Source organism: Labeo rohita, chromosome 21 (genome assembly GCF_022985175.1).
Source record: "Labeo rohita strain BAU-BD-2019 chromosome 21, IGBB_LRoh.1.0, whole genome shotgun sequence".
Lineage (NCBI taxonomy): Eukaryota > Metazoa > Chordata > Actinopteri > Cypriniformes > Cyprinidae > Labeo > Labeo rohita.
In genome coordinates, this window is record NC_066889.1 from 11,616,007 (window position 1) to 11,628,043 (window position 12,037).

The 12,037-nt window shown below is 35.0% G+C and overlaps 1 protein-coding gene across 3 annotated transcripts in view; it reads left to right on the forward strand.

Annotated features, from left to right (window-relative positions):
• Positions 1-1,419: 1,419 nt before the first annotated feature.
• cxxc5a (CXXC finger protein 5a) overlaps positions 1,420-12,037 on the forward strand; it is a 30,955-nt gene continuing 20,337 nt past the window's right edge. For 2 of the 3 annotated variants that reach the window (XM_051093301.1, XM_051093303.1), the window contains exon 1: positions 1,420-1,878. The gene's annotated coding sequence lies outside the window, so the exon portion shown is untranslated. The other variant, XM_051093302.1, reaches the window with a different exon arrangement.

Below are 12,037 nucleotides of genomic sequence, written 5' to 3' on the forward strand. Positions count from 1 at the left end.
GTGCTTTCTAACTAATTTCACTTTCACAGTGCATTAACTAATGTTAACAACTTGTAATTTTAATAATGCATTAGTAAATGTTGAAATTAAAATAAACTAAGATCAATAAATGCCATAGAAGTACTGTTAATTTTTAGTTCATGTTAACTAATGCTAATTAATGAAACCTTATTGTAAAGTTTGACCAAAAATGTTATAATATAATAAATATATATTCTACAAAATTACTAAATTAAAATCATTCAAAATATTAACTTCTAATAACTCAATAATAATAATAATAATAATAATAATAAAATTATTTATAAATTATTAATACAATTATTTACTAATATCAAGTGGTTTAAAAGTTCTAAATAATTTACCTGAGTGTACACAACGTAAACATTACTGATACGTTTATTTTCATTAAAATATCTAAAATATTCATCAGGGGCTTTCTTATGATTGCTTCATTTTACCTGGACTAAGCATGCTTTTTATAAAATGGTCTAAATAAGTAATATGATTAAAAAATGAATGACCTTGGCAGTTATAAGAGCTCTAAAGGGGTCTTCTCTGTTTTATTAATTTCTTGTAACATGACAACAAAATGGCCACTTTCGTGTTGGTTATGTCACACTGAATCACGTTTTTTTAAACACTAATAATATAAAAAATATATATATATATATAAAATAAAATAAATTAAATTAAATTAAATTAAATTAAATAAATAAATAAATAATATGAAAAGATGATGTCAGATTAGCTACTTATGCCAAGAGTTTTTCCAAGAATCCCAGCCTTTTTGTGAAAGGACATTCTTTTTACTTTATTTTTAATCATTTAAAAAAAAAAAATCCTTTTAATTCACAAATTAAAAACATTACAATTGTAGAAGAAGTCAAGTATTTATTTATTTATTAAAAATAATAAAATGCATTTTAATGCGTTTTGGAATAACCTCAGAACTGGACCAAAAAAAATCAGCATCACGTCATTAACCCATAATGAATAAAATTAAAATGGCAGCCCGTAAGATGTTTCTAGCATCGCTGTGGATTTTGTTCTGTGCTCCATTGATGCTAAAAAAATAATTAATGCATAAAATATATTAATACTATATTTTTTGCATAACTAAGTTTCAAAAAAGTGCAGAAACGTTTGTAACTTGTATACTTTATTTTCCCCTAATAATATATTCCGTGGAGCACCACAAAAGTATCTCGAAATGAAACCAAACAGTAGGATTACAAAGTCATGCAGTCACCACGTGCATCCTTCTGACATTGTTTGATGGTAAATATGAATGTGTTGAAGGGAAGTTCAGTCTTAAAGCGGTATGACGACATATCAACTTTTGCTCCTAGAGAAAAAAATCACAGGCTGCTCAGTGCACAGGCAGACAGAGCCGCCACAAATCTCCGTCCGTGACATTAACCCTCAAATCTTTCACAATGCACTCGCACATCGAGAAACACCCTACGCGTTCCGCGTCGACGTTTAAAACGTCGCCAAATAGTAGCGCAGCGTGACGCGAAATGTCTTTGTTTATCGGCGTGTTTTCTCCGTCTCAGCGTCGCCGAAAGTCCAGTTCGGTTTTTACGTGAAGCTCCAAAAATCTATGAAATGTGTTTGCATGTTCTTCTGGATGTAGAGGTGGGATTGCGAGAATCGAAAGGTTGGTGAGCCCACACGCTCAGCTTCCCAGAAAGTACGTTTAGCAATAATTCACTATTCTCTTCCTCACGCGCTCGGCTCGGTCGAAGGCTACATGATTTCTGGAAGTGGAGAATAAGCTTTTTCTCCCTTCTTTTTGCCATCAATCTCTACGACAGGCTTGGAGAAGGGGCGCTCGGACAGTGGAAGCCCTCCCCTCTGCTCGGATCTGCCTTGGTAGGTGCGAATAAAAAAGGGGCCAGTGTTTGCAAATATGCAGATACATCGAAAGGGGGGGAATCATACTTTGTTGAAGTCTGCTCAAAGTTGGGATGTCATCTTCCTAACGATCTTGTTGGCTGGGAGAACGGGAGAATGATTGTGCCGTACATTGTCAGTCGTGCTGCTGCAGACCGTACACTGGCACCGCAGAGACCCGGGTTTCAGATCATTGAGTCTAGACAAAAGGTATTTTTGTGCTGCTTTAATGTCAAATTCAATTAAGATCCGACACATATTTTTAGCGACTTCAGCGACCGCTCATTTGTGCTTCATTCTCCTCATGGAAACACGATTACGCTTCCCAGGAAGTAATATTGCTTTGGCTCTTCAGAACGCAAGTATCACATTTAATCAATGAAATGTGGCAGAATATACAAATCCGAATCGTATTTAAACGCTACGGTGGGCTGTGCAAACTTAACACTCTACTCTCTTGAATAATTTGCTAGTAAAATTATCATGCCGATGATGACGTTTATGATAGTTGCTCCAGCATGTAACGACAGGTGGTATTGTAGTTGATGATGCGTTATGTTATAGACGCGGAACTTTTGCTCTACCAGCAGCAGCACACCTGTGCGTTACCGAAACGCGGTGGTCGTTGATATAACGGTGTATTGTCAAATACGAACGGTATATTTTGGACTGTATTCACGTTTGCTGTTTAGCCGCACGCGATTTATGGTGATTTGTTGAACTCATCGCGGAGGGATTAGGCAAAAATGTGCGCTTCATTGTTCGCCGAGAGGATATTATCAGGCTGATGTCGCCGCGGAGAGCGCGTTCGGGGATTTACTGCTGCAGTCCGCGACCGACAGAGCGCGGCGCTCATGCACGCACTGTTTGTGTGATTGCCAGTCATTAACTTTCGCTATGACGCAAAGAGTTGGAGAAGTTTTCAGGCGCATTTAACTTTGAGCTATGCAAATGCTCAGGACGCCGCTCGGCAAAGTCCACATCTGGCGGAGCGAGCTCCGAAAACATGAATTATTGTCAGCGTCCGCCGGATCTCGTGCGCAAGTGTGTAGTGCTTGCGTGTGAGAGCATGCATGCGTGAGCGTGTGAGTAAGTGTGTGTGTGAAGGAAGTGGTGTGAGGAAGAAAGACAGCGGCAGGGGGAGATAGGTGTGTGCGTGTCTTGAGGGAGATGTTACGTTGGACTCCGCATTACCTGAATTACTCGATATCTGCCTGCGTGACGTTGCGAAGTAACCTCACAGTGATTTTTTCCCCTCCTCTTTGAGGCTTTAGCTGTTCAATGGCAATGGCTTATCCATTACTTTAAATGTGTCTTGGACATTATACAAATATTAGAAGTTTAGTGTTCCTGACTGACTGACTTTAAATTGATTTTTACAAAATACATAATTAACAATTAAATAAACACATAATAGACTTAGGTTATATTATGTGCTTACAGGCTTACAGTATTTTATATGTGTGACCCTGGACCTCAAAACCAGTCATAAGGATCATTGTTTTGAAAATAGTTTTATACATATGCATATAAATAAGCTGTATGGGTTGTTATATGAAAATCTGGAATCTGAGGATACAAAAAAAAAAAAAAAAAAAAAAAAAAGAGAAAATCACTTTTAAAGTTGTCCAAATGAAGTTCTTAGCAATGCATATTAGTAATCAAAAATTAAGTTTTGATATATTTTGTTAGGAAATTTACAAAATATCTTCACAGAACATGATCTTTACTTAATATCCTTGTGATTTTTGGCATAAAAGATCATTTTGACCCATAAAATGTATTTTTGGCTATTGCTACAAATATACCTGTGCTACTTAAATTGGTTTTGTGGTCCAGGGTCACATATGTTTTTTTTTAGATAGATAGATAGACAGATGCTGATTTTTACAAAATAAACTGCATTAGTGAAAATAGTTCCAAACAAACTCCAGGTTTGTAGTTCCACTTCCATTTCCCACAGGGGTGAGAAAAACCCTGTTCCAAGCAATCCTTGGTCTGTTAAAAAAATAAATAAATAAATAAAAATAAATAAATAAATAAATAAATAAAATAAAAATAAATAAAAGTAAAAATAATAAATAAATAATAAATTCACACTGAAACTGTTGTATAATTTAAATGTATAATTAATTAACAAATACATTAATTAATTAATAGTATTATAAATTTTATATACATATATAAACTACAATGTATTCAGACACCTTTGACATTTCTCACATTATCACAGTTTATTCAGTATAGTTTAGAAAATGGTAATAAAACATGATGAGAACTCAGAGTTAAAATGTGTCAGAACAAATTCATCTTGATAATGTCAGATAACTTTGATAGAAAGGTATGTAACAAAACATGGTCAGGTCAAAGTGTCAAATCAATTTTTTGGTCCCAAGTTTTTATTAATTTTACTGGTAGTCCACTGTATGAAGAATTTTTGGCTATAATATGTAACAGTTTACTTTATTTTGCTATCCTCACTTACATAAATGAATTATAGTGTGCACTAGTAAAAAAATATTGAAAATTATATCTGGTGTCTGAATAATTTTTAGTTTGACTGTATATACGTATGTATTTTAAAAAAACATACTTTTTCTAACCAGTACTTATTAATATATATATATATATATATATATATATATATATATATAAGTGATAATACTACATTTTATTGTATTTCAAATTATTAAAAAAGGTCTTGCTGAAAAATGGGTATAACCTAGTGGTTTGAAGGATAATAATTCTTGTTCTAAATATGCCTGACAAGATTGTTAGACTGAATAACATTTTTTTCTGTAAAGCATGATAAAAATGTGTGATAGTCATTACTTTTTCCTCAGAAAAATAAAAAAGGACACAGAACGACAAAATTTAATGCTGTATTAAACTTTTATATTGTGTATATACACACACATACTTATATATTATGTGACCCTGGACCACAAAACCAGTCATAAGTAGCACGGGTATATTTGTAGCAATAGCCAATAAAACATTGTGTGGGTCAAAATGATCGATTTTTCTTTTATGCCAAAAATCATTAGGATATTAAGTAAAGATTATGTTCCATAAAGATATTTTGTAAATTTATCATCACTTATACGGTAAATATATCAACACTTATGATTAGTAATGTGCATTGCTAAGAACCATATTTGGACAACTTTAAAGGCGAATTTCTCAATATTTTGATTTTTTGCACCCTCAGATTCCAGATTTTCAAATAGTTGTATCTTGGCCAAATATTGTCCTGATAAACCACATATCATTAGAGAGCTTGTTCTTTCAGCTTTCAGATGATAAATCTCAGTTTTTGTGGTCCTGGGTCACTTATATAATATAGCAGATACTTCAAACGTCAAACTCTTGTTCACTACAGAATTGTCTGTTTCTGAGATGTTATTCAAAAGGGGGAGGACCAATTAGTCTCATGTTTGTCTCCAGGGAGTAGGCATAAGCTCTCTTTGCAAACAGCTTCTCATGACACATTACCATTATAGCCCTTGCAAACCTAAATATGCATAAATTAATACATTTTGTCAGTTAACATAAATGTTTAAATAGCCTGCTGCTGAGACATACTAAATGTGTTCCAGTTAATCAGCTGACATATCATTTTCATAACTTGTGCCAACATAAAACAACGTAACATACACATTGTAACTGTCACATATGAACAGTAACTGCTGAATACGGCAGATGGAAATTAGAGGAGAGACTATGCCTATGATTTAGAGATTTTAAGGATTTACAGGAAGCAAAGTTTAATATTTCCAAAACCATCCTCTCAAATTGCTGTTTGGGTGTAATTAGCCATTACTGGACTTCCTTCCTTTTAATGTAGCGATATCAGTCATAAAACTCTCCAGACACATCTTTATGTAGCTATTATCTTGTGCTTTAGTACATTAATGATTCTGCTGAATATGTGTGTAGCGGCTATCACAGCTACACTACTTTTATCTTTTATACTTTTTGACACCCAGGGTATTGCAGTTATCCAATTAATAAATGCTGACCAAATCAATATTATCAGATTTATTTGACACATTTTGCTTTCGGCATTTTAATATTTTAGAAATATTTATATTATTAGTGTCCTTGACTGCAAAGACAGTGAGAGGAAGAGATGAAGCCCAGAATTGTTACTGTGTGCCATTGCTGTGCGACAGATTGGTTCAGATTGATCAGAACATTAGCACAGCTTCAGTCAGTCAAACTTTAACAGTATGAGCTCCAAAAGTATTAGCATCTGCAGTAATTGCTCATATCCTTCACACATATTAAACAAGTAACAAAGTTGATGACTTTCTACCCTGATAGCACATGTACATCTTGGAGACGTCTATTTCATGTCTGCATTTACATCTGCAAGATATAGTTTGGACGTTTCCTATCAGATGTCAAATAGACGTCTATTAGATGTCTTTAAGATGTTTATTATTTAGAATGTATGTAAAACTGACATCTTGCAGATGTCTGCCAGACGTTTGTACACAGCAGATGCTTTCCAGACATCTTGCAGACGTACATGTGCTATCTGGGTAGTCACATACAGTTTGCAAAACTGGTCTTTTTTACTTTTGCTAGTTGCTGGTTTCACACAACATCCACATTGTTTGCTAGCATCGATGCTAGTAGCTATCATTACAGCAGAACAAAAACGACAACAATGTTTATTTCTCTCAGCTTTCCGTGTTGTCTGGTCAGTGTTGCCTTTTCCTGTTCAGCTGTAAGTTTTTTGACCTCTCAACCTCTGTTTAAAAACAAATCCTGTCTTGTCAGTCCAAGGTCATTCATTCCATTTGATCAAAGAATAATATCCTAATATCTTAGAATTGTGACACATCGGACTTGAAGCAAAATAGGATGTTGTAATTTATGTAACCTAATGACAGCTTTAGGAAAGAGCTATTTATACTCCATCCTCACATTTAACGGTTTCATTTCTGTTTTTAGATCATATGAGGTAATGTTGCCGATTGCTTTGACAGCACAGCCCCGTTCTGTCCTTTGTCAACCCCTAACCAGTCAAACATTATTGATTATGAAGAGTAAAGAGGAGCGCTAACACACTAGAGAGCCGAATTGATCAATCTGATGTATTTTGGCGATCGCTGACACCAATTTATTATATTACTTTCACTTTAAGGATGGAGCAAAAAGTGTTTTTTACATTTATATCTGAATTTCGTGTGACAGACGCAACTGATGAATGAATAATCAGCTGAACTGATTCTGACCATATGACAGATGAGATCAGGATGAATTTGTCTGTGAATGATGGTCTTGCCTGAGACAGTTTGTTCTCAGTCTGATTATTCTTTCAGTTGCTTTATTTATTGACTCATCTGACTTTGTGCCTTTTTCTCTAATATTTCGCAGCTTTGACATTCCACATTAGCTATAAATGGGTCATTATGTTTCCTCTACTGAGCTGCTGATTACATGGTTAAGGGTCTGATTACACAAGCTCTATTTGAATGAATACAAAGCATTACAATCATTCATAACCATGCTATTGAATGGGCCTAGGTTAATTGCGTTGGGGTCTGGCTTGCCATCTTTACAGCTGTGAGTGAAGCATTGTGCTGCCGCAAAGGAGAGAATGCAGTGTGTGGCCTGAGGTACAGCGTATAAAACACAGCAGTCAGGTACATTAAAAGTTTTCATCCCCTCAGCCCAAGCTCTCACAACATCTGCGTCAGCTATTGCTGTGGCCTGAGTCATCTACCCTGTTTGTTAAGTTATTTTTTAACAGGGACATTTTATGCAGTCATACCCTAAGAAGAAGATGAATACTTGATCAATTACATTAGACGCTCAATAGGACTGTCTTGAATATTGTGTAATTTGATTGGCTTCCATTTAGGACTACAAACTATAAGACAAACACATCCCACCCAATACTGAGAATAGTGGTCAATCAGTATATGTGTTTTTCAATACCGATTCCTACAGTGTATCTTAAATGACGTAATGTGATAAAGGTACAAGCGATAAAAGTTATCTCTTCCAAGTAAATCCATTTGTATTTGCCCTAACCAGAGAAGTTTGACAGGGCACTTTGATGATCCCTTCTAATCAGGGATGCACAATATGTCAGTGGTCAGTCAGTTTTGGGCAATAAAGCCTTTTTCTTTTTGAAGTTATCATTATCGATCTGGGGTCTGTTTTCCAAAAGCATCGATACTTGACAATGGTCGCAAGTTTCGCTGAACTTTGAATGCTACAAAATATACTTAAGCCAATAAATTACAGACAAATGATCCAAAATATAAGTTTTTTGTTTACATATGTATGTATACTGTGCATATTTATTATGTATATATAAATACACACACATACATGTATATATTAAGGAAAATATGTTAGATTTATATATATGTATATATTTATATATACTGTGTATAAATTATATACACAGTATACACACATATAGTATCTAAACATATATTTTGAATGTGATTAATCGTGATTAATCATTTTGCAGCCCTAGTATTTACATGTATATATTTCTATTTATATAATATATTATATAAAATAAAATATAATATATTATATATTTTAAAAAAATAAAATACAATATATGATATATTATATCTAAATATTTTTAATATATTACGTTTTTTCTTAAATATATACATGCATGTGTGCGTATTTATATATACATAATAAATATACACAGCACTTGTATATATGTATAGATTTATATTCATATATTTGATATTATACATAAATATTTTTAATATATAAACAAACATTTTTCTTAAACATGCATGCATGTGTGTGTATTTATACATAATAAATATACACAGTACACACACATACATTATGTAAACAAAAACTTTTATTTTGAATGCAATTAATCGTGATTAATCGTTTTGCAGCCCAAGTATTTACATGTATAGATTTATATTCATATAATTGATATTATATATAAATATTTTTAATATATAAACATATAAACATTTTTCTTAAACATATGCATGCATGTGTGTGTATGTATACATAATAAATATACACAGTACACACACGTATATTTTGTAAACAAAAACTTTTATTTTAATGTGATTAATCGTGATTAATCGCGATTAATCGTTTTGCAGCCCTAGTATTTACATGTATATATTTATATTCATATTATTGATATTATATATAAATATTTTTAATATATAAACATGAACATTTTTCTTCAATATATACATGCAAATGTGTATTTATATATACATAGTAAATATACACACACATTATGTAAACAAAAATTATTTTGGATGCGATTAATCGCAATTAATCGCAATTAATCGTTTGACAGCACTAGTTTGGCAGCATTATTTCTAGTTGCTCTACCTCATAAATATATGTTTTTTAGAGCACGTAAAAGTTAGTTTTTCAAATCTTTGGCACACAGTCATTTTTGTTTTGTTCATTTATTTATTACGTAGGCATGTATAATTTTCTTTCTTTTTGTTTGTTAAATGCTTGCAGGATCAGAAAGATTCTTTTCGGCAGTTGCACGAAAATAATCTTTAAAAATTTAAAGCAGTTGTCAATGTGAAGTTTAAATTTGGACTTTTAAGGTGAGCATTTTCTATATTCAGTCTTACAAAAGGTAGACCAACATATTGGTAATTGGCTTCAAAAATCTAAATATGTATGACCTAAAATTTCCATTTTGCGCATCCCTATTTCTATTTCTGTGGCCTCATACTGCTTCAAAATGTCATTTGTTGTTCCAAAATGTATCCTCAAAACTACTGTACATAAGGGGTTTTGAGTTCAGTATGGAGAGACAAATTGCTGATACTGGTCATTGAAACAGGATAGCTAGTAAATTTTGATGGATTTATATTTTGCAAAATGCACGGCAAATATACATGGCGGGGAAAAAAAGACTGTCAAGGAGGAATGAGCAAAATGAGAGTGTTGCAATAACAATAATTTGCCTTAATTTGAAAAATCTTGACTTAATTAGACAAAAATGTTGGAGGAGCGCAAAGTGCACGTGGTTGACAGAATGTGGGAGTCACACATTTGTAGATGAATAGGTTGATAAAACCAGAGGGTCAGGGAAAACATGATTTGACGTGAGTCCTCAGTGAAGACTGTGACACAGGTGCAGAGAAGCTGGAAGATAGTTTAACTTAAAGGTGGACCTGATGTTGAAGAGGTTACAGTGATTGACAGGAGCCGATGTGGAGGCAGCGACAGACAAATTCACTTATTTCAGCTTTTACGAGACCTCTGCAAACACAGGTCATATGTTATAGGAACAGATGGAGACAACAAACTACAGAGAACTGACAATGCTTAGTAACCGTCACACACTGTGTTTGCATTTTATTTGCTTGGAGATCAATGGTAGCGTATTACCGCAGATAGCATCCGGTTCACTGAAAAGCTGTGTGACTGAATTTACTCCTAACGGAAAAAAACTTCTCAAAACAGGAGGAAGCAAATCGATTCATTTATGTCCAGTGGGCTTATTTGCTAAGTCATTTTGTGGGTGATTTCCATCACCCTAATGGTTACTTTGGGAACAGTAATTAAGCAAGTAGTGCTAACATTGAGCCACCTGTCCCTTGCCTTTTTCTTACCCCATCTGACTGGCCGCTCTGCCTCTTTCCTACACATTTCGTGTTTGACTGAGTATCAGAGTGTTACATAAAAGTTTGTGGTTGCTCCTCTTCAAGGATGCATATATTTGATGCAGTAAATATGATACCAGTAATATTCAGAGATAAAATTACAATTGTAAATAACTGTTTCTATTTAAAATGTAATTAATTTCTATGATGCCAAAGCTGAATTTTAATCCAGTTACTCCAGTGTCCTTCGGAAATGATTCTAATATGCTGATTTGCTGCTCAAGAAGCATTTCTTGTTATTATTAATGTTGAAAACAGCTGTGGCGCCTAATATTTTGTCTTAACTGTCATTTTAAATCAATTTAATGCATCCTTGCTGAATAAACGTATTCATTTCTTTTGAACGCTAGTGTACGCTTGTTTTGGATTACAGTGTATCATAACCTGAATTTCAAAAACAAAACAATAACACAGATAAGAGTGTATATCATGGGGACGGACTGCGACACGCTGCTAGGATAACGTTTGGTGTGTGGTGGTGTGTGGCCAACTGTTGGCTTGGTGCAGCAACCATAAGAGTGGAACGGATTTGAGATGTGCCATATTGCCATTCCAAGCCAGGATAAAAGAGAAACCACGGGCTGTCCGTGGCAAGCTAGCATGGTCCGTTAGAGACATGTTTTTCTCCTTAGCTTTGGATGGGAAGTGAGTCATTGCTGCTAATACTGAATGAAAACGCTGCTATGTAATTTCAGCGCTTTTGGGACGTGAAGGTCGGGTGCTTCCATGGGCCCAGCAAGAGATGTGTGCGGCAGGGAAGGTTTGGCAGGCGTGAGGTAAAGCAGCCTGGTGCAGTGTGGCCCCTGGTTTGGGAAGGAGAAAGAGAGAGCGAGTGAGGGAGCGAGGGAGCGAAAGAGAGAAAGAGGCTGGCTGTGGTCCGCTGGCGCCACAGACCCCTGAGCTGGGGAGAATGCGGGGGCTGCGCTCCTGCCTTTGAAGCTTTACCTCCCACTAATTCTGGCCTTCCAATTTCCACACACTGCGTAGATCCCCTCCACCACCCCCTATCCTCTCCTCTCTCCCTCCCTGTCCCTTTGTTTCCCTTATAAGGACTGGCCCGGCCATTTCCTCAGCTTTTCTCAGTGGGGTTGTGTGTGTGGGTGTTTGTGGATGTCTCTGTTGTGGACGGGGGGCAGCCAATAAAAAACAAGAGTTGAGTTTTTGGCGTTGGGATTCTGTCATGAGGTAAAATTCTGTGTCCGGTCGTTCAGCGGCGTTCTGTCATGTCTCATATTTCACGGCGTGACTGACAGCGGGTCTCTTTGGATTATGTTACGAAACAGGCGCCTTTTCAAGTTTGCTAATGTGATGTAAAGTACACTTCGGTGAGATTTTAAACATTCTAACAGATAAAGTGTTAATGAATTATGCCGTGCCATCATAAACTACCGTTAATACATTTGAATTATTCTGGGATAAAACACTGTACGATATAATTAGGCCCCTGGGGAGGTAACAGGGTTGACAGTTTTACTGTTTTTTTTTTT